Source organism: Carettochelys insculpta, chromosome 14 (genome assembly GCF_033958435.1).
Source record: "Carettochelys insculpta isolate YL-2023 chromosome 14, ASM3395843v1, whole genome shotgun sequence".
Lineage (NCBI taxonomy): Eukaryota > Metazoa > Chordata > Testudines > Carettochelyidae > Carettochelys > Carettochelys insculpta.
In genome coordinates, this window is record NC_134150.1 from 15,036,128 (window position 1) to 15,059,414 (window position 23,287).

General features: G+C 41.4%; 1 long non-coding RNA gene across 3 annotated transcripts in view; it reads right to left on the reverse strand.

The window, feature by feature from the left end:
- Positions 1-23,287, reverse strand: part of LOC142020603 (uncharacterized) — a 120,897-nt gene that overhangs the window by 68,903 nt on the left and 28,707 nt on the right. For 2 of the 3 annotated variants that reach the window (XR_012647454.1, XR_012647456.1), the window contains exon 3: positions 9,088-9,167. The exons of the other annotated variant lie outside the window; for it this stretch is intronic. This is a non-coding gene — a long non-coding RNA (uncharacterized LOC142020603). The remainder of the gene's footprint in view (positions 1-9,087; positions 9,168-23,287) is intronic. 3 annotated transcript variants of the gene reach the window in all.

Consider the following 23,287-nt stretch of genomic DNA (forward strand, 5'->3'; position numbering starts at 1 on the left):
ACCAGAGGGAGATCCTACGAGCAGTTCCCTAATCAAATAGCAGTGATGCCAAACTGACTTTCTAAGAATTGTGCACTATTTCTCTGGAAAGCAGAAATTCTGCCAAAAGAACACAGTGCTTGACTTAAAATAGAGGGGTGGATTCCTGCATTCCCTTCCTCCTTCCCTTCCCACAATAAAATAAACAGACAGCACTTTAAAACAAGCTGCTGTTCTACTGATAGACCCAGGCTGAAATACAATGTTCTTCCTTGAGATTCCCTCCTCCAAACACAGATTTAACAGCTGTCTTTCCCACTCTACTCTCAAGTACGTTAGTATCTGCTCCAGGCCAAAATCCATCCCCATTGTAATGCAAGTGTTGACATCAGTGGAATTACACTTACATTAGATCCTTTCTTCTAGTTCCTACAGTAAAATTAAGAAACGCCAGTAGCCTAGTAACTGTTCTGAATTCCTTAAAAATAGTGCTCTCAAAGTTCTGTTTTCCCTTTCTCCTTATTTTCCATTGCCTCCCCCTTCCCATTTACCCAGTCTGTTCTTTTTTGTTAGGTTCTCTCTCTTATATAGATGTCAGCCTCTCAGGTCCAGCACACTGCTGTCCTATTTGCATGTAAACTTCAGTGCACGCCACTGAATCTACATAAATTATCACTATCACTATTAAGGCACATAGAAACTATGCTTTCACCAATCTAGGCACAGATGTTCCGTAAGGTCACACTGAAAACAAAATCAGTTCTAACTGCAGCTTTTGTCGTCCATCAAGCTCTCCAATGGAACCCGCAAGGAAAACACAAAAGAAGAACACCTTGGACAACATGAAAAAGATCTACTGAGATTGAACGATGATAACTGGTGTGTTCCAGCGGTCAGCTAGAAGTTTTGTCCCAAGATGGACTTAAGTGGAGAAGACTTGTAGATAACCTGTGCTCTACCTGGAGTGCAAGGGTTTAAAGAAGAAGACAGTACTTGGTAATCTTACATGTCATAGAGCCTGCCAGTCTGAAGATTCTAAGACATTATATACTTAGCAAGATATTAGATCAACTGTTCATTGGCATTTTAGATAAATAAATGTCTTTCCTCATTCCAGAAGTCATGGCCTCTGTACACTTAAAGCTTTTGGAGATGAGGGGTAAAAGCTGATCTAATGTGCCACAGGGTTCAGTCCAAATTGCATTAGCATTAATTATTTATATATTCCTAAGAAAATGTAAACACATAAGAAGATATAATCCCTGCCCCAAAGAGATTACAATGAGGGCCAAATTCTTCAATCAGATGCCCATGCAGAACTCCCCTTGGATGAAATCCTGGCCCTTTAAAGGCAATGGCAAAACTTTCATTGACTCTAATGAAGCCAGGATTTCACCCTTTTTTCCAGCAGAAGCCACATGCTAACACACAGGATCAAAATTTGGATCTACACTAAACAGATGCTATATGAGCAAATAAAGTTTAGGAATGTACATGAAACAGGCCATGCTGGAGAAGATATCAGCACTGGCAGTGAAAGAGGTGAGTTCTGTGACTCTAATGGAACTTGTGCTGAAATAAGCCATCCAGGAAGCTGTTGTTACAGTGCATGACTTCTCAACTGTTTCTTGGTCCTTATTTTAATTTTCCTTTGTCTACAAGTAGGTTAACTGGTCATAGTGGTGTAATGAACTATTAAAAGTAAAAAGTCAGTATTATTGTATTTCTGCTTCAAAATCATGGTGCAGCAGTGCTGTTTGGCCATGTCTACACAGGAAGCCTCTGTCAACAGATGTCGCTGTTGCAAGAGATTTTCTGGCAGGACCACTATTGACAGATCGAGTCTACACACAAAAGCAGATGGAAAGAGCAATCTACTCTGTTGACAGAGAGCAGCCAGACTGCCCGGCCCTCTCTCGACAGACCAGCTGACCTGAAGCTCTGCAAACAGGGCTGCCTGGTGAACCAGAAGCCCTGTCTGCCGACACAAGGGCCCCAGAGCATCTACATGGCTGTTTTGTTGAGAGAGGCATTATTTCTGAACGGGGAGAGGTAACACTGCTAGCAGATGTGCTGGGTTTTGTGTGCAAACTGTCAAGAAAGAGCATTTTGTGTGTAGACACACCACGTTTTTTTCCAACAACAGCCCAGATTTTCTGGGAAAAGCGGCTTGTGTAGACATAGCCTTTGCAAATTGCACATCATTTTCAGATATAAATCTGATAGAAATTAAGACTTTTTTTGCCTCTGCTCAAAATGCATCTCTTTGTTATATCCCCTCAAAGGGTGATACTTGTGGAAGGGTGTCTCCTGTATTCTGCTGAGCCCTCCGCTTTCATCATACAAAACTAAACCTAGAGTGAAGTGCTACTGAAGGGTAAGTTATTAGAGATTTTGAAAGCCCAAGACTGGGCTAGTGGCAGGAAGATTGAATGAAAATACGTGTTAGTAATGCCTGGTGTTAATAGAGTCAGTAGAGTCCAATGTCTGCAAGAGGGGTGGGTGCATCTGGGTGATAATACAGCTTTGACCTCCCTCGTCTGGCACCCTTGGGATCTGAGTGGTGCCAGACCAGGGATTTTGCCAGACCAGGAAGGTCAATACTCCCCTGCTGGCTTGCTGCCCCCACTCCGAGGCTCCCGGCTTTGATGCTGCCCACAGCTTCACAGCCCCAGCAGCTTCTCAGCCCTACCCTTCTGCCCCAAGTTCCAGCCTTGGCTGGTCTCAACCCTGAGCCACCCACTTTCCAGCCACAGGCTGCTGGATGGGCTGCCAGCTTTCTTGGCCACATTTCCTGGCCCTGGCTACCAGCTACACAAGCACCAGCTGTCAGCTGCTGTCTTCCAAGGCCCTGAGCCACCTGCTTCCCTGGCCCAGGGTGCCACCTGTCCGGGCTGCCAAATCCCTGGCCCTGGGCTGGCCACTTCCCCTGTCCCAGCTGCTGGCTTCCCTGACCATGGGCCACTGGCTTCCTAGCTCAGCCACTGCTCCAGTGCTACTGCTTCCCAGCTGCTGCCACTGGCCTGGCTGGGGCTGGCCTGGCTAGGAGCTCCCAGCGGCCAGTCTCCTAGCTTCTGCTCCCACTTAGCTATCAGGGCTCTCTGGTTTCATAACATCCTTGGTCCTGATGGACAGGAGAGTCCCAGATTTCAGAGGTACAACCTGTCTTATGAATACAAAAGTTATGCATATCAGTGGTTATAAAGCAGACCTACAGTTCTTAGCACTGTACAGAGAAATTAATTGTCTACTCTTCAATGGGGGTCAGATTTTTATACAAAGTAAAGTATCCTCCCAACTTTTTCTTAGAGGTAAGTTAAAATTTGCACGAATTATTTTCCTTGAGGTAAAGGCAAACATAGGCTTAGACTACAAATGTTGTCCTTCAAATACTGTTTTAATGTATTTGTATAAGATCTGGCAAATCAACACCTTCTACTGAAAATAGTGACACAGGTTGAACCTCTCTAATCTGTCACTTTCTTGTCTGGAAAACTCTGTAATCTGGCATGATTTTAATTAGTTGGACAATCACTTATCATGGTTGTGGCCAAGTTTCCCACAGCCCATAAAATTTGTTTGCTTCCATCAGCCCTGGCTCTCAGCATTCTATGCTGTTGTTTAGCTGTAAGCAACCCTAAATTTCTTCGAAAAGCCCAGTAAGCAGCGTGAGTGTTGGTAATGCAGCTGGCCACTACTGACCTTCCATGGTCAGCAAATTCTCTCCTTCAGCACCAGTCTGGGCCCAAGGGTACCAGGCTAGAGAGTTTCAGCCTGTATTTTTTTTTTCCAAAAATGATTTTACCCTTTGATGGCAACAATTGCAAGTTACATGACACTGTCTAGTGTATTATTTACTGAAATTCTATGCAATTGGTTCTGAAAAGGTGGAAATATAGTTCTGAAGGTAGTTAAATGCATATCATCTGTATAACTGCTCAAATCGTGTCATTCTACAGATCTTGAAAACTGCATACCTGCGATAATAAATACAAATTAGGGATTCATAAATGATAAAATGTAGTTGGCATTTATATGTAAATATAAATTTGACCGGTTTGTATTTATATGTAATATAATTAACTGCTGCTTTCTTCACAGAGTGTTTACCTTAATAATCATACTGCATATGTTAGAATGCCTTGAAGCATTGCTCACTCTCTCTCTCTCTCTCTCTCTCTCTCTCCCCCTCTCTTTCTCTCTCTCTCTCTCTCTCTCTCTCTCTCTCTCTCTCTCTGGTTTGTTTGTTATTCTATGCAGTATATAAGTATATGCTATATTTTGTTTCTAGGTTGTCAGTGTCAAATTAAACTTTAATTTTTAAAAGGTTTTGTCTAAATTAACAGGTAATTCTGTTGCTTCTAAATAAATATGATTTATTAAATACATTCCTAATATGAATCCAATTGCTTTTTATTCAAAAGAGCCTTTAATGATTGCTTTCACCTCATTCTTTTTAACCTTCAGTATTTTGTATCACAAATGATACATTGTTTTGGTTATTTGGATTTGAATATTCTATTCAGAACTGTGAAATAGGCTGACAAGAGACACCTATTCTACTGGATTTCCTTACTTGTACTGCATTCTATTAACATGCTGTGAGATTTGGAATTAACAGAGGCTCTGTTAGGCTAATTGTGGCATTTGGAATTAACAGAGGAACTATAAGGCTAAATTGTGGCAGTCCAAAAATAAGCTGGCTTCTTTCTTGGACTGTAACTTGTGTTATGACATAAATTAACATTTCTGTGACCTGTAATTAACTGTTTCTCCTTATGCTATAAATAAAACATAGCAAATGATCATGTATATCTTAAAGTCTAGTTATCTACAGTGGGTTTATTTATTTATACTTTTTTATATCTGCTAATGACACTACAGAGTTCAGGGATACAGAAGATAAAGAACACAAATAAATTATATGAATGGTATCTGCATCCTTATTCCATCTATTTCTTTTTGCAGTATCAGAGTTACATCAAATTCTTCCAATGCTTGGAAATCTCCAGGGTTGGGGTTTAAGTCTTTGATTCTTCTAGTAATTCCAGCCTGACTCACCATTAAAGCAGCATTTTCTAACTGTCCCTTGGTAATTGTTGTGAGGACTTAGGCAAGTAAGACTATCCAAAGGCATCACTAAGGTCAAACTGTGGTAGAAAGTGGTCTGATTTTATCCTGGAGATTGATGCTTGTATCACCTTTTTTCATTTTTTTCCTTTTTGATTCAGCAGCTGGGGCTATAAAATGTACTTGCAATCACCGATAACATGTTAAATCAGGCTACAAGTGGAGTAACACAGTATTTTATACCCCGTTTGTAGTTTTACCTGATACAACAATAAATCAGTGTACGGTCAAAGGTGTTTTGTAAATTTTAATGAAAGCTAAAGTACTAAAAACAGAGGTACTTCTGGATTAAGTAATATAAGCATGGAACTACTTTCGTTCTTGAGAACTGGGACATTTATTTCAATCTGCAAAATTTCAGGAAGCCACTAAAGAAAGGAATTACTGTTGGAAGAGGGGGACAAGAGCAATAAAATAAGCGATAATGCATTCCGTGTGTTACTAATATCTAGTCCTTGCAAATACATGTTTGCAAATGAAAATGGGGGACAGGGGACAGGAGATACATGTGATGTTATGTGTTACCACTAAAGCCATATGCGTTTATCAAACACAAAGGCGGCGGCCACACTAGCCCCTCCTTTCAGAAGAGGGTTGGTAATAAAGGATTTTGGCAGACACTAATGAGGCGCTACCATGAATATGGAGCGCCTCCTTAGCATAATGGCAGCCCTGCGCTCTTTAAAAGTGCTGCTTACAAAAGGTACACCGCCCGTGTTGCTGGGGGCCTTTTGAATCAACCCACGGATTTCAAAAGTCCCTTCTTCCTAAAACCAAATGGCTACACAGGCAACGTATATTTTGAAAGCGGCACTTTCAAAGCATGCACGGCCATCATTATGCTAATGAGGTGCTGCATGTTCATGGCAATGCCTCATTAGCATCTTCCAAAATCCCTCATTAACATGTCCCTTCCGAAAGGAAAGGCTAGTGTGGCCACAGCCAAAGTGAACAAGTTTATATCTTTAGATTAAAAAAAAACATAGGGAGAATGGGCCCATCTGTAATTTTCTTGAGGATGGACCTGGGGGTGAAAATCAAAGTTTCTAAGGACATCCACACAATTTTAAATATCTTCACCATTAGAGCATGATGTAAAAATCACCATTTTCTGTGAAATTCCCTAAATTTTACTTAGAAATTGTTACAACGTATTGTCTTTTGAGGCATAGACTACACCTATTCCTCCTACAGAACTTGATTTATTCCAGCTGATGTCAATAAGACGTCCATAAAGATAATTAATGTTATTTGTATACTTTATATGAGATGTTCATAGGAAGAAAATTGGGCTAAGGAAAGACAGGCACAGAGATACTACAATAATAATAATAATAATAATAATAACTATAATTAATGATTAATATGCTTTACTTCTGCAATACCTCCTATCTGAGTCCTGATCTACACTAGAAAATTAGGTTGGGTTAACCGTGTCAGCCAGGGGTGTGACAAATACACACACGCACACACCGAGTGGTGTTGGTAAGATGATCTAAATCCCCATGTAGGCAACAGTAGGTAAAAGGAACTTCAGTCAACCTAGCAAGCATTTCTGGGGATAGTAGATTACCACACCAACAAAGGAAACCTAGGGAGGTCATGGAATCTCCACCTTTGGAGATATTTAAGAGTGGGTTAGATAAACATGTATCAGGGATGGTTTAGAAAGATGGTGCCTGGTACTGCCATGAAGGAAGGGGACTGAACTTGTTGACTTCTTGAGGTCTCTTCCAGTTTTAGTGTTCTACGATTCCATAACCCCTTCTGTCAGCATTGGTGGTGTCTATACTGAGACACTGCACCCATGCATTTTAAGTGTGGACAAGCCGTGGGGCTGCTAGCGTACTTTGCAAACAGCATTGAATTAAGAATCACACTCTCCCTAGGAGAATGGCACCTTTGTTTCTTTCCCGGAGCTTTCTTTTCCATAGCAACAAGATCAAGCTGGTTACTGAATAAAAATACCTATTTGATTGATAGGCTATCTAATTACAAGAGGTCATCCTATTGAAGCCAGTTGGTAGAGGATTGAGCCCCACGTCCCCAAAAGATGACACAACTAATATACAATATATATAATATAATACAATATAATATATATGCAATATAAAATAGAACAAGAACTTTCACTTGTTCTTAGCTCCAAAGCCAAAACAAAAGGCTACATCTACATTGCAGTTTTCTAAACAGCATGTCCACACACAAAAAAGTGATCAACAAATTGATCCCCTCTTTCGATAGAAAACGTCCACACAGTCCCAGGCACTTTTGAAAGACTAGACCAGGGACTGAAAAATCTGGCTCCATAAGGATTGCTCTTTCAAAAGAAGTGCTCCCGGGGTGTCTACATGTTCTTTTCTGAAATAATCGTTTGGGAAAGGTGCTTTTCATCATCCTGGAGAGCAAGAGGATTAGTGGAAAAAGTGCTGCATTCTTTAGATTTCAGATCAAAAGAGTGCACTTTTGTGTGTAGACGCTTTCCAAGATCATTTGGAAAAGGCCCCTTTTCTTTTTTTTTCAAAAGAAGGGGCTAATACAGATGTGCCAAACAGAATACCCCAGGCTGCTCTTTACATTTCTTCCCCTGCCTCACTCCCAAATATTTTGAGATATAAATATAAATAAAAGTGATTTTACTGGATATTTCACTTAATTATTTTTGCAGACTTCTCTCCAGTACTTTACACTTTGGTGCATGTTATGTAAATAGGGTTCTAATTAACCAAAGGATGGAGAAAACTGAACTCTAACATTTTAGTTCCAGGGTTCCCCCACAAAAAAGCAGCAGAAATGTAGCACTTTAAAAACTAATAAAATGATTTATTCGGTGATCAGCTTTCTTGGGACAGACCCACTGCTTCAGATCAATTTCATTTCCAATACAGACTGACTGGATTGGGTTGGAAATGAAATTGATCAAAGAAGAGGGTCTGTCCCATGAAAGCTCATCACCGAATAAATCATTTTGTTAAAGTACTACGTTTCTGTTGCTTTGTTCAGTTGGAGTACAGACTTAACACAGCTACCTCTCTGTTACTGTCCAGGCTTCCCCAGCCATCCGTCTAGGCTGCTGCAGGTGCAACACTTCCTTCGGAGCTGGTTGGAGGTTTATGTACTGTGGCGGGGGTTCCTAAATGTGTCCCTAGTGCAGACCCCCAATCACCCGTCCCCAAACCATTCATGAATCCCCTCAAAGCCAATTCTATTTTCTGTGATGATTTTTATTTTTCTTTTATTTTTTTCACAGACCTACACAATACCCTCATAGAACCCCAGGGGTCCAAAGACTCCAGGTTGAGAGCCACTGTACTAAGGGATGGGGGATTAACAACTACAGGCACAAAGAAGTGGGGGTGATCAAATATGTTTGAGATTCGAGTGATATGACTTATGATAAAGTGTTACGCCATATTTATGGATGCAAGAAAAAAAATATCCTCCATGGAAATGGACTTAATTCCATTTGTCTTCAGTGGAGTTGATCCAAGTAGTTGGGATTATTCAGACAAGCATCTAAACTTCTGCATACTTTACCTGAACCAGAGTCCAAACTCAATCTCATCTCCAGTAAAGAATGGAGGGGGCTTTGTTGTTGTTGTTGGGCTTTTTGTTTTTTTGTTTTTTTGTTTTTTTTTTCTGATAGGGTTCAAAAGAAATGGTGATGTTGCTTAAGGAGCAGGTTATATTTTCATGGCTCTTTTAAAGCAACTCATTAGAATTGTACAATAGAGAATCTTGATAAATGATTCAAGATTAAAGTTAGGACAATGCATTACAAGAAAACCATAAACTGCATTATTACTCACTCATAAAACATTTCCTACTTAGATGGCAGAACTGAATTTCTTCTCTGCAGGGTGCTTCTTTTCACCCTGATTTTCATTATTCATTGACAATATATCTAAGACTGCTGCGAAAATGTTGGGTTCTAATATCTTTTTTTTTTAAACAAACATATCTGCTTTAAACACTTACTCGGCCAATACAAATCTATGCAGCTTCACTGAAGTCTGTGGAGCTCCTCTGATTCACATCAGCTGAGGATCTGGCTTACTCTTATGAAAGAAATAAAACCAACATAGATTTATTAAGCTTTAACCAAATATGTGGTGATCTCAAGGCCATACAGTCAGTGACTTAGGTTTGAAGACATTTATAAACCAGACTATTCAAAATGTTTTTCTTAAACTTTGTAGCACATTACTATAATAAATCCATGTCTGTGGGAACCTTTAATCTAATTACAATAATTTAAGATGGAAATACAGTAGAAATTCTCAACTATGTTCACCCCATATTCTTACTATAAGCACCAGGAAGGTTTTAATAACTCACTCAGGAGGGTAGGCTAATTTTAGTTCCAGAGTCAAAATTTGTCAACATTGGCTCTCTCGTGCTTTCATTTTGCTGTGACCTTTGACTTGTTCAAACACCTTTTCTATGGCCCTGGTATTGTACAGGTCTGCCCTTCGTAGGATCAGTTCCTGTGCTGTGATATGCAATTTTTTTCTACATGCATAATTTGGTCCAAGTTGAGCATGTTGTTTGAAACAGTGTGGTGCACGCAGAAGCTAATGACTAATGCCCTGGCTGTAAAGAGCTCTTAGAACTAGCCAATCATGTGTGTCTGAGCTCTGAGAGCAGGCATTTCAAAAGGCTGTTGCATGATGTTCTAAACCTAGTCTCACTTCCTTATGACTAATGTTCTGTGAACCTGAACTTGGAGAAGCTAATAAGTTTCCTTAAAGCTTCCTCTTTTATGTTAGTTGCAAGACTTGAGTCTGTTAAAGAAGCCCTCTTTCTCTTTTTCTTTTTCTTTTTCTGATTTTCACTGGATGACTCCTTTATTTCTCTAAGCAGTCGTTTTCCAACCAGTTGTCTCTCATCTCCCAGCATGTAAATATTTTTCTTTATAATAATTGCTATGGTATTTACATTGGGAAGGTTAACAGGACCATTGAGGCTGTCTGTGTTGGTGTTCAAAAATGATCTGTGACATAAGCAAAACCCATGTATTTAGAAACTATCATTATTCGTTAGAGGAATACTATTCACAGCTGCTTTGAAAAACTGTCTAATCTCACGCTGATTGGAAAAAAGTAATCTTAAGCCTTGGGAAAATGTATTTTCTCATGCATTGTGGTGTATTTCCGCAAAGCAAATTTATTATCAGATGAAGCAAGTTATTTCTTATCGTTCCCCATCTATTTTTTTTTTGGCAAGGTGTGTCTGGAAGTATATTTCCCAGTGCAGCATGTGGTAGTGAACAGCTCATGTAATTCTCACACAGTTCTTGGCATTAATGTGTATTATCCTTTTGTCTTACATACAGTTAAAAAAACCTTTTTACTGAAAAAAAAACCATTCTTATAACAAGGGTAACAATATTTTACACTCATAGTAGATCATGCTACATGGGACAAAAGAACAGATTCTCCCACCTTCTCTCATGGTGAGCAGTTGCCCCAGGGGACATCTTAAAGAGTGAGGAGCTACTCATTATGAATCAATGTAGCAAAGTGACTTGGCCCAATGCAATTGAATATTTTAACTGCAGGTTTTGGGAGGACTCTTTCTACCCATCTAAAAGTTTTCTGTCTTTCCCTGAGACAACATAAAGTGTGTGCTGTGGTAGGGCTCTGGCTCTCACCCACTAGTACGAATTTAATATAAAACAAATAGCTCAGAGTTTCTTTATTAATTGTTGTGTTGTACTCAGCACCCACTCACTCTACCTCGTCAAGCAATGTATGTGATTCTCTTCTTACTCAAGGTCTTTCATGTAACGTTGCTGATGTCACTAATGTAAGTACAGGTTTCAGCTAGGGTCAGAGATGAATGAGACTCAATGTGTTTCCCTAACTATTCTTCTGCAATTATTTCTTATAGACTCAAAGGCATCTCAACATAGGCCCTAAAGTAACTAACTCCTTTTCTTAAAGGCCACATACACATCAACCAAACAGGAAAACATAAAGTATCTTTTTTCATCAATACATGCAAATATTAACAGAACAGAAATCTTATACAGGGAAACAATAAAAGTAAATATACATCAACCAGAACTAAGCTGTAGCATGGATTATGTACCTTGAAAGACACCAGCCTTCTTCCCTTCTTCAACAGCTTCACAATAGCATAGCTAATAATTTATTAGTGCCCCTGTGCCCCCAAAACAGTAATTGAACTAATAAATCTTCAAATTACATGTGTTTCAGCCTGCTTCTACACAAGAGTGAGTCTTCCGGAGTTGTGGATTGTTTTAAATGCCATTACCTCTTCCAAGAATTTTACTGAGTCACAGGCAAACTCTTTCAAATGTCAAGGCAAAAGCTGTCCAGTTTATGTCCAGCTTTATGCTCTCCCCAGCCAACTCCCATTCTAGAAAACTATACAGAACGAACCCTGGTTCATCACCCAGATGACTCCTACTATCTATTCTCGAATCCTGGTTCTTTCATGAGACTCCCAATAATAAAATATATTTTGCCAGAACTCTAAATTGACCTTCCTGGAATAAAGTGCTTTCTAGAAGCCATGGGCATCACTAGCACTGACCTCATGGGTCATGCAGGATGCAAGTCAGCACAAGTGACCAAAATAAAAGCCCTAAAATTTGATTTGATTCTTTACACACAAAGTCCTGAGAAAAGCAGTTGCCTTACAAATAGGTCTATAAAATGGCAATCATACATTGACCAGTGAGAATATATTTAAAAATATAAGGAAGCAGAATGAGTGGAAGGGGTCCTCTGCTGACTTGAGGACAACAAGCTTTGGTTTGCAAGACACAGCAGAAAGATACCACTCCAAAGCTATGTCTACACTAGCCCCCCACCCAGGCAATTTATTCCAGTGCTTAACAACCCTAATAGTTAGAAAGCTTTCCTAATGTCCGACCTTATGATGAGATGATTCCAGTCATTGAAAAGAAGCGCGCTGCACTCCTGGAGTACAAATGCTCACCGAGCCAGAGTACCCAGCAAGCACTTTGAGTGGCCAGAAGAACAGTACAGCAGACAGCCAGGCGCTGTGCCAACAACCACTGGCTCCAGCTATGCAGCAGCATCCAGACCTGTGCCAACTTTGGTAATCTCAGAGGAATGTACGAGGGTATGAAGAAGGCATTAGGACCCACCCAGAACAAGATGGCACCTCTGAAATCCAAATCTGGTGAAGTCATCGCTGACAAAGCCAAACAGATGGAGCACTGGGTTGAGCACTACTCCGAGCTGTACTCACGCGAGAACTTTGTGGTTGATGCAGCCCTCGATGCCATCGAGCTCCTACCAGTAATGGACGAACTGGATCAAGAACCAACTGTGGATGAACTGAAGAGTGCCATCGACAGCATTGCAGCAGGAAAGGCCCCTGGTCAGGATGGTATACGACCAGAGGTAATCAAATGTGCCACGGACACACTTCTGGAACCCCTACATGAGCTACTGTGCCTGTGCTGGAAAGAGGGTGAGGTTCCACAGGATATGCGCGACACTAACATTGTAACGTTGTATAAAAACAAAGGAGACAGAAGCGACTGCAACAACTACCGTGGAATCCGTCTCCTAAGCGTCAGTGGTAAACTGTTCGCTCGCGTCATCCTTGGCAGACTCCAGAAGATTGCTGAGAGGGTGTACCCCGAATTGCAGTGCGGATTCCGCACAGAGAGGTCTACCGTTGACATGGTCTTCTCTCTAAGGCAGCTGCAGGAGAAGTGCAGGGAGCAGAGAAAGCCACTCTACATAGCCTTCATCGACTTGACCAAGGCTTTTGACTTGATCAGCAGAGTGGTCTGTTCAAAGTGCTCCACAAGATAGGCTGTCCTCCACGGTTACTCAAGATGATCCAGTCATTCCACGAAGACATGAGAGGAACCATCCAATATGATGGCGCATTATCAGATGCTTTCAGAATCAGGAGCGGCGTCAGACAAGGATGCGTGCTTGCTCTGACATTGTTTGGGATCTTCTTCGAACTCCTCCAGAAGCATGCCTTTGGATCTTCAACAGAGGGCATCTTGCTGCACACAAGATCTGATGGGAAACTGTTTAACCTTGCAAGGCTGAAAGCTAAGTCTAAGGTGCGAGAAGTCCTCATCAGAGACATGCTGGATGAAGTTTAATAAAGATAAATGTAAGGTGCTGCACTTAGGAAGGAATAATCTGTTTCACGCATACAGAATGGGAAAACACTGTCTAGGAAGGAGTACAGCAGAAAGGGACCTAGGGGTTCTAGTAGATAACAAGTTAAATATGAGTCAACAGTGTGATGCTGTTGCAAAAAAAGCAAACATGATTCTGGGATGCATTAGCAGGTGTGTTGTGAACAAGACACGAGAAATCATTCTACAGCTCTACTCTGCACTGGTTAGACCTCAGCTGGAATATTGTGTCCAGTTCTGGGCACCCCAATTCAAGAAAGATGTGGAGAAATTAGAGAAGGTCCAGAGAAGAGCAACTAGAATGCTAAAAAGTCTGGAGAACATGACTTATGAAGAAAGGCTGAAAGAATTGGGCTTGTTTAGCTTGGAAAAAAGAAGATTGAGGGGGGACATGATAGCGGTTTTCAGATATCTTAAAGGGTGTCATAAGGAGGAGGGAGAAAACTTGTTCTTCTTGGCCTCTGAGGAGAGAACAAGAGGCAATGGACTTAACTGCAGCAAGAGAAGTTTAGGTTGGACATTAGGAAAAAGTTCCTAACTGTCAGGGTGGTCAAGTACTGGAATAAGTTGCCAAGGGAGGTTGTGGAATCTACCTTGCTGGAGATATTTAAGAACAGATTAGATAGATGTCTATCAGGGATGGTGTAGATAGTGGTCGGTCCTGCCGTCGGGGCAGGGGACTGGACTCGATGGCCTCTCGAGGCCCCTTCTGGTCCTAGTGTTCTATGATTCTATGATTCTATGCTGTTCGCAGACAATGCTGCTGTAGTGTCTCACACAGAAGACCAGCTTCAGAAACTGCTGGATCAGTTCTCCAAAGCGTGCAAGGACTTTGGGCTTACCATCAGCCTAAAGAAGACGAACGTACTCGGTCAGGATGTTGCTGAATCCCCATCAATCAGCATTGACAACTATATGTTAGAGGTCGTCCACAAGTTCGTTTACCTCGGGTCCACCATCACTGACACCCTGTCATTGGACACTGAGCTAAATAGGAGGATCAGAAAAGCAGCCACAACTCTGTCCAGACTCAGCAAGAGAGTGTGGAATAACAACAAGCTGTACACTCACACCAAAATGCAAGTCTACAGAGCCTGCATCCTCAGCACCCTCCTTTAAGGCAGCGAGACTTGGACCCTGTATGCCCGCCAGGAAAAGAGGCTGAATGTCTTCCACTTGCGCTGCCTCAGGCGCATCCTTGGAATATCATGGAAGGACAGAGTGACCAACACCGCCGTCCTCGAGCAAGCTGGAATCCCAACCATGCACACCCTCCTCAGGCAGCGTCAACTCCACTGGCTTGGCCACGTCCACAGGATGAATGATGGAAGGATTCCAAAAGACATCCTGTATGGTGAGCTAGTCTCTGGCAAAAGACCTCCCGGACGCCCCCAGTTGCGTTACAAAGATGTCTGCAAGAGAGACCTCAGAGAGGTAGACATCGAGCTGGACAACTGGGAAGAACTAGCAGACGACCGCAGCAGATGGAGGCAGGGGTTACACAAGGGCCTTCAGAAGGGCGAGTTGAAGATCAGACAGCTAGCAGAGGAGAAGCGAGCGCACAGAAAGCACAATAAGGACTTGCCAGACACCCACTACATCTGCAAGAGATGCAGCAAGGACTGTCACTCTCATGTGGGTCTTTATAGTCACAATAAGCACTGTAAATGAAGTCCTCAATTGAAACTTTAAAGGGCGCGATCCATAATCTATGCAGACTGAAGGATGCCTACTACTAATGTCCAACCTAAGCCTCTTTTGCTTCAGTTTATGTCCATTGGTTCTTGTTCGGTCATCAAAGGCAAAGGAGAATAATTTTCTTATTCCTCCTGGTAACACCCTTTTAAGTACTTGAAAGCTGTTATCATGTCCCCTCTGAGTCTTCTTTAATCATTTTTGTTGCTCTTCTCTGGACCTCCTCCAATTTCTCCACCTCTTTCCTGAAATGTGGTGCCCAGAACTGGAAACAATACTCCAGTTGAGGCCTAATAGCATAGAGTAGAGTGGAAGAATGACTTTGTGTGACTTGCTTACATCACACCTGTTAATACATTCAAGAATGATGTTTACTTCTTTTGCAACAGTGTCACACTTGTGACTCATAGTAAGCTTGTGGTTGGTTATGATCCTAGATCTCTTGCTGCAGTATTCCTTGCAAGACAGTGACTTCCCATTTTGTACATATGAAACTGTTGCTCCCTAAGTGGAATACTTTGCCTTTGTCCTTATTGAACATCATCTTATTTTCCTCAGATCATTTCTCCAGTTTGTTGTGATCATTTTGAATTGTAATCCTATCCTCCAAAGCACTTGCAACCCCTACGAGCTTGTATCATCCACAAATTTTATAAGAATACTCTCTATACCATGATCTAAATCATTCGTGAAGATATTGAACAGAACAGTCCCAAAACTGTCCCTGCAGATCCCCACTTGTTGTGACCTTCCAGCATCACTGTGAGCCATTGATAATTAATCTCTGGGAACAGGTGTCCAACTATCTTATGGTGGCCCCATCTACGTTTTATTTCCCTAGTTTATTGATAGGAAGTTCATGTGAGACTGTATCAAACGCTTTACTGCAGTTTAGGTATACCACATTTAGCACTCCCCCACATCTATAAGGTTTGTTACCCAATCAAGGAAAGCTATCAGGTTGCTTCAAGATGATTTGTTCTTGAAAAATCCATGCTGGCTATTACTTATCATCTTGTTATTTTCTAGGTGTTTGCAGATGGATTCCTTAATTATTTGCTTCATTATCTTTCCTGGCACAGAAGTTAAGGTGATTGGCCTATTTTAACCTCTGAACCCTCATTTTCTCCAGGATTGTCTTCTCTCTGCTAGCTTATAAAGAGCTCCATCTTGTCACTGATGTGACAGTCAGTCAGACTGAACAACAAGCACCTGCATAACTTTTATTGCTTGGTTTCTCTGTTGGCTCTGATTTCTTTTTTTCACTTATTTCATTCAAGTCCATTCAAAGCACCTGCCAGAGGAAACTTCAAGGAAAGTAGACCATAGTGGCAAAGTGAAGTAGGGCAGGAGTGATTATTGTTCATGAAAGCTAAGTTCTGTTCCCAGCTACTTCAGAGTAATCACATTGTATCTTGATTTTCCGTAGGTAAAAACATCTGTTGTGGGGATAAATCTGGGAGATAAAACTGAGAGAAGGCCCAAAGGCTGCACTAATGAGCCCATGTAAGTACTTAGATAAGATTTAGAGCCAAAGTTTCTGCGGTTCCTCTGTTGGGTAACTGTCTTATTACAATGAGAAGTCCTGTGGCACCTTATAGACAGATTTTTTGGAGAATCCGCTTTCGTGGGCAAGGAGCCACTTCATCAGATGCATGTCTTTTTCCATAGGTTTTTGCCCACAAAAGTTGATGCTCCAAAAAATCTGTTAGTCTATAAGGTTCCACAGGACTGCTCGTTGTTTTGGTGGATACAGACTAACAGGGCTACTCCTCTGTTATTTGGTTTATTTATTACACCGTGTGGAGGAGAAGGATCGAATGGAGAATCAGGTGGAGAAGGATCGAATAGAAAAGGTCTGTTTCATTCTACCAAAGAGCCTGAATGTGGTAGAGAGAGAGTAAAAGAAATGAAAATGGAAGGTTGTGTGCACCCTGGCAGCATGGGAGGACCAATGTGAGTGTTTTCACATCCTGAACTGTCTAGTTCTAACAGCCAGGTGTGCATACTAGAACTAACCACTCCGCGTTCCAGCTGGCCACTGCTCAAAGACTGGATGAGCTTTAATAGTGCTGGGGACGGGATTGTTGCCACAGCAAATGCCAGTGTGACTGAAAACCAACACTGTAAACATCTCCCTCTAGACTTTGCTTTACTCATGCACCTCTTAGGAAACAAAATGGTGGGATGCATCGTTTGTTACCTGTTCAGTACTAGCCCTGTCACTGCCCATGCCCCCTGGTGTGATGGGAATTAAATTCCATGGGGCTAAGGGGGGACCTTAGATTTATTGAAACCAACTCCTGAAGAGGTGTCATTTATAAACATCCAATGGGCACGAGGAGAACTGGGCTTTCTGAATGAATGTTTTTTCTCTTTTGCTATTTCACTCTCCTTTTCCAAGTTGATCAGCCATCATCTCTCTCTCTCTCACGCTCTGTCTCTCTCTCTCTGTTTCATTTTCTTGTCAGGTTGTCCTAGCCACCGAACCCTAATTATCCTTTATCCTTTAAGCTGGATATGAAGTGAGTTGACAAAGAGATAGGTGGCAACATGTCATTTTCTAGGACAATGCAGCTACATGCTTGCCTACCAACTTGAAAGGGACTAAATCCCTAAATATTCTATGGTTACAAGGGAACATGCCACTAAAGCCCCAGTCTTGTTCCAGAGGAATTTTCTCTAGAGAACAGAAATTCTGTGGGTCTGCACACTCTGTGGTGGACTAAGGGTTACTGGGTTTGTATTTTCAACTGAAGCAGTGGCTCGTGAGAGAAACGTTGGGGTGATGAGAACTGAACCATGGCTGAGGGAGTCAGACTGTCTCTGGCAGGTGTAAGAGAAGTCTGTCTGGGTTTGTCTCAACAAATGCTCTCTTATTACGTAAGACTTTTTAAATTGGGGTTGTCACTTTTTATTTGGGTTCCTAACAATCCTGTAATTTTAAACAAGAAGATGAAGTCCTCCATGCATCTTTTCTGAAAGGTACCCCAAAATCTCTCACCACAAGATAGCAATAATGTTCCTGGATCAAACGGTACTATCAAATACCCACCTGTCTTTACAATGCCATGCAGTGCAAGAAGCTGTTACCAAGACAGGGCACTGAAGAACAGAGTTCTTATGAAAGAAGTTCCTCCTAATTCTGTTTAGGTGGATGGACAGATAGATTAGATGAGAAGGGAGGGAGATGTAGGGAAGTCCTTGCAGAATCTTACCTTAACCTATGTCATTATCATTTTGATGATACCAAAATCCAAAAGACACTTGGTTAAACTATTCAAGTGAGTGATGTGGAAGCATCAGCTGCATATGGTGAAAGTAGTGCAATGTATCAAAACAATGCTCATATAAATAACAGGCTCAGTTACCTTCCAGTGTGAAGTCTAGTTTTCCTTTCTCGATTCTGGCTTTTCAGGTTAAATGCACTAAAGGAAAACCAGTATGTCTAGAGGCAACTATTTTCAAAAGTTCATCAACAGAGCACCCCATTTAAGGGAGAAATATGGGTCACATCACAGTGACAACAGCAAAAGTAGTAGTTAATGTTAAACTAGTCCACAGCTGTTTTACTGTTAGAGGGAAGGTGGAGAATAGCCATCATCACTGGCTTATGCTGTAGTTAGATCAATAGAGACAATTAACATCCCGCCTCCCCCCGCACTCCCCCCCCCGACTCCTCTCCCCCTTTCTTCTATCCAATTTGATTTGTCAGTTTTTTATTGCATTTTTTTTTCTTCTTGGTCCCCTGTACTTATATATGTCGGTCTGTATTGGAAATGAAATTGATCTGAAGAAGTGGGTCTGACCAACGAAAGCTCATTACCTAATAAATCATCTTGTTAGTCTTTAAAGTGCTACATTTCTGCTGCTTTGTTTTGTTGGAGTATGGACTAACACAGCTACCTCTCAGTTACTGTTCAATAAAGACCTGTTAGCGTTACCAAATGTTAACTCTCTAAAAGCTCAGAAAGAAGCCAGTTATTTCAGCTTTATTATAATCACCTTCTTCATTAGTATGACTTTGCAGTATATAGTACCCTATTTTTAGGCAGCATGGCTGGAAAAAAGTTGTAAAATTCTAAAGGGACTGAGGCATATGAACTAATTCTCTATATTTCCCAAGAAAACAAACAAACAACAACAAAAGAAATACAGATTGTGTTCCAAGTCCTAAAGCATGTGTTCTACATTTAGAAAATAATATATATATTTAGCAGCAAATCATTCAGAAGTAAGTAGAAGCATCATGCTAGGCACATTATTGACAAGATTTAAATGACCCTTTTGCAAATAACAGAATTATTTTCCCCATCTTTGCTTAGCTGAATTCACTTCATGGAACTTTGTGTAGCCTTTGATTTATAAAGTCTTCTTTATTCTTCACTCCAGATCCATGTAATTCTAACCTATAAACAGGAAAGCAGTAAAAGGCTGCATTTGTAAATATTTTAGGGAACACTGCTGTTTGGTGGAGTTTTACAGCGCCTTCTATGATCCTATGGAGTGTGATGGTAAGAGATGATTTGGAGAGTGTGTCATTTGAATCTCATAATTGATTCATCAGCATAACAGGTTTTACTGAACACGAGTGTAACCAATGGTACCTCCCTGTCTTTGCAATACCAACTTTATTCAATACTTGCTTAGGCAAATTAAAATGTAATATTCCAGAAATAAGAATGGAAAATTAGATTCATGCTTCAGGTAACAATTTTTGACAGTTCTGTTCTACATTTAGCATTTTAGAATGGTAACAATTTTAATTAGACCTCATGTTTGGGATGGAATCTCATATGCCCATTTTTCCGATGGCATTGTTGGCCTTCAGGATTCAAGCTAAACTGAGCAAGGGCAAAGACCTGCTGAGTCTAACCTAGTACCTCGTGTTCCACTTTCAGGTCTTCAGTGTACCTCATTGTCACTTACAGTACAGATTGTCACTAGACAGCTAATCACTCTGAATCATGTCCTTGTTTGAGGTGTTTTGTGTGCAGACTTGAGGATGTATAGTATTTTGCCAGCTCTCTCTTCTTTGCTTTATATGTTTGTCACTGGCCTGCAAATTCTCTACCATTTGTTACAATAAAAGCCACAACTGAACACCAAGAGGCATTGTTTGGAATGGGAAGACAGATGCTGCCATGAAGTCATCTGGTCTTTTAACTGGTGGCTGAATGCCCCTTAAGTAAACCCATTTTCATGCTCAGACAACACATAATCATTCTGAATTTGCAAAAATGATCATTGAAATGGACACACAAATAGAAAGATTGATCACTAAAACTGAATGGGATTGTAGATCATTTGTTCCTTTTTTGCTTTGACTTCCATGTGTCTATATATCACTAAAATTAGGAAACTGATTGTGGGGCTAAGTATTCTGCAGTACAAGCTATACCACTGTATACTACACAGGAATACATTTTTATTCAGAAATAAGCCAGAAATACTCTACCCCATTTCAGCATGATTAATATCAGTATGCCTATCAGTCATCCAAGAAATGTGAAATCTGAAATGTACTAGGACCTGCAAAAATATTTCATTAAATCATGTTGGCCATATCTACACTACCAAGTTCTTTAGAAAGATTTTTCAAAAGAAGGAGCTCTTTCAAAAGATCCCACAGAGTGTCTACACACAAAACTTGCTCTTTTGAAAGAAAATTGAAAGAACATGGATGTTCTTTCAAAAGCACTCTTCTGCTCCTGCATCAGGAGAAGCACCTCCTTCCAAAAGAATCTTTCAGAAAAAAGAGTGTGTAGATGCTCTGCAACCCATCTTATTTGGTTATAGTGGTAAGGGGATTTTGAAGTGTGCAGGGTCCTTTTGATAAGGATCCCGTGTAGACGAGTCACACACGACTGAAGGTGGCACTTTTGAAGTGATGCGGCCACTATTATGCTAATGAGGCACTGCATATTCATGGCAATGCCTCATTAGCATCTTTCATTTAGGTTCATTATCATGCCCCTTTCAATGTTCTGGAGCTGGTGTAGACATAGCCAATGTGGGCTTAAGTGGCCTCAGAAAGACAACTGACTCTCAAGGAAACCAGGGTTCCAAAAGACTCAGCAGGCCAGAGAAAGCTGTGGAATGAATAGAGTCTGTAAGAATAACCAGAGGTGTCTACAAAGTACATGCTTTCCTTCATTTTTGGTAGCTATTTCTTTCTACCATTGACTAAGAGCAATAAATAGTAACACAGAAGAGAAGTACTCGGCAGATTTCATCACTTCTTGAGTTATTTTATATGTACAGACACTTACAATGTTTAACTGAAAAAAATCCAGCAACCTTCTCCTTCCCCAAAATGCCTTTTACATTTTAAAGCATCAACATGTGACTTACACAAGGGCTATGCAGCAGAGTGGGTAAGTACACTGGCCTTCCAGGGCTTATGTTGTTAATTAGCTAATGTTTGTAAAGCACTTTGAAGATGAAAAGCACTATATAAGTTCTAAGTATTATTTCTGGAGAGCTGGGTTCAGCTAAGAGGTGCCTAATTACACATGCAATAAATAAGGCATAATGAATCATGGAATGCCATGATTCATGCAAGTTCTAGGCAGTGTGGTCCATCATATTAATCCATTATGTGTATGGACTATTTTAAGAAAGATTTAATATTCTCTGCAAATATTATTATTTGGGACTGAATCTTTCCCAGTCAAATACTATGGGCGTGGAACTGTGTAATTAACTATATTAATATTATTTTTATCCCAGTAATAAGAGAAAGTCCTACTTGTGTTTGGGGGCTTGTTGTGTTAGTACCACTGTATAAGAAGACTAGCTCCTGGTCCTGACGATCTAATGGGCTAATTTAAGACAAGACATTGCTCTCGGGTATAACATCCACAATGAGGGGAGAAACTGTGATAGAGGAATGTAGTTCCATGGACGTTGCAGAGTTTGAAGTTTCTAAGCTATGCTTTTCTTGTGAAGAAGGCTAATAAATTCTTCTACTCACCCCTTGGGCTGCTTCTCAGCTGTCATTGCAACCCAGAGCCGTGTCTACACGTGCACGCTACTTCGAAGTAGCGGCACTAACTTCGAAATAGCGCCCGTCACGGCTACACGCGCCGGGCGCTATTTCGAAGTTAACTTCGACGTTAGGCGGCGAGACATCGAAGTCGCTAACGCCATAAGGGGATAGGAATAGCGCCCTACTTCGACGTTCAACGTCGAAGTAGGGACCGTGTAGTCGTTGCGCGTCCCGCAACTTCGAAATAGCGGGGTCCGCCATGGCGACCATCAGCTGAGGGGTTGAGAGACGCTCTATGGTCACCGTGGGCAGCAGCCCTTAGCCCAGGGCTTCTGGCTGCTGCTGCGGCAGCTGGGGATCCATGCTGCAGGCACAGGGTCTGCAACCAGTTGTCGGCTCTGTGTATTTTGTGTTGTTTAGTGCAACTGTGTCTGGGAGGGGCCCTTTAAGGGAGCGGCTTGCTGTTGAGTCCGCCCTGTGACCCTGTCTGCAGCTGTGCCTGGCACCCTTATTTCGATGTGTGCTACTTTGGCGTGTAGACGTTCCCTCGCAGCTCCTATTTCGATGTGGTGCCGCGCAACGTTGAAGTTGAACATCGACGTTGCCAGCCCTGGAGGACGTGTAGACGTTATTCATCGAAATAGCCTATTTCGATGTAGGCTTCACGTGTAGACGTAGCCCAGAGGTTACAGAAGCTCCTATTACCAGTGCACCTTCTGCCCCTCACGGAGGGCATTGGCTGCCCAGTCATGCATGACAGTCCTGCTTTGGGTTATCTCCAAACCACAATGTGCACAGATACAGAGAAAACCACTGTGGGCCAGTCCCCACCCGTCATAGGGTCCCCAACTGTTCTCCTGAGAGCAGAGGCCTTTCAACAGCATCTGGAGCTCTCCACAAGCAAGAGGGATGAGGCAGGATTTTTCCTAGTGTACTGCTGACATTGGACTGTGTGAAATGGTCATGTCATTAGCACAGCCTAAATAAATTGCAACAGCCAATGACTAACAACTAGCCAGAGTGAAATGTCTCTAAGTAAGTAGAAGGTATTTATCCTGCAATGTAAGTCATTTGATTTGCTTCATGTCTGTTGAAAATATGCACAGACAATCTCGCAGGAGGACAAAGTATTTTGGAATGCTGTAGACAATTGAAACCCGCAAGTCCACTGCATGCTGTCTGGATAACATACCCCTAACCACAGCCAAAAGCAGAACAAGGCTTTCTGACTTTTATTCAGGCCATGTGTTCAAAGCATGGGTTCAGAGTGGGCTGTAGGTTTGGTGTTATCTTGCCTTTTCCCTTCCCTCATTTAGTTTTGGGAAAGT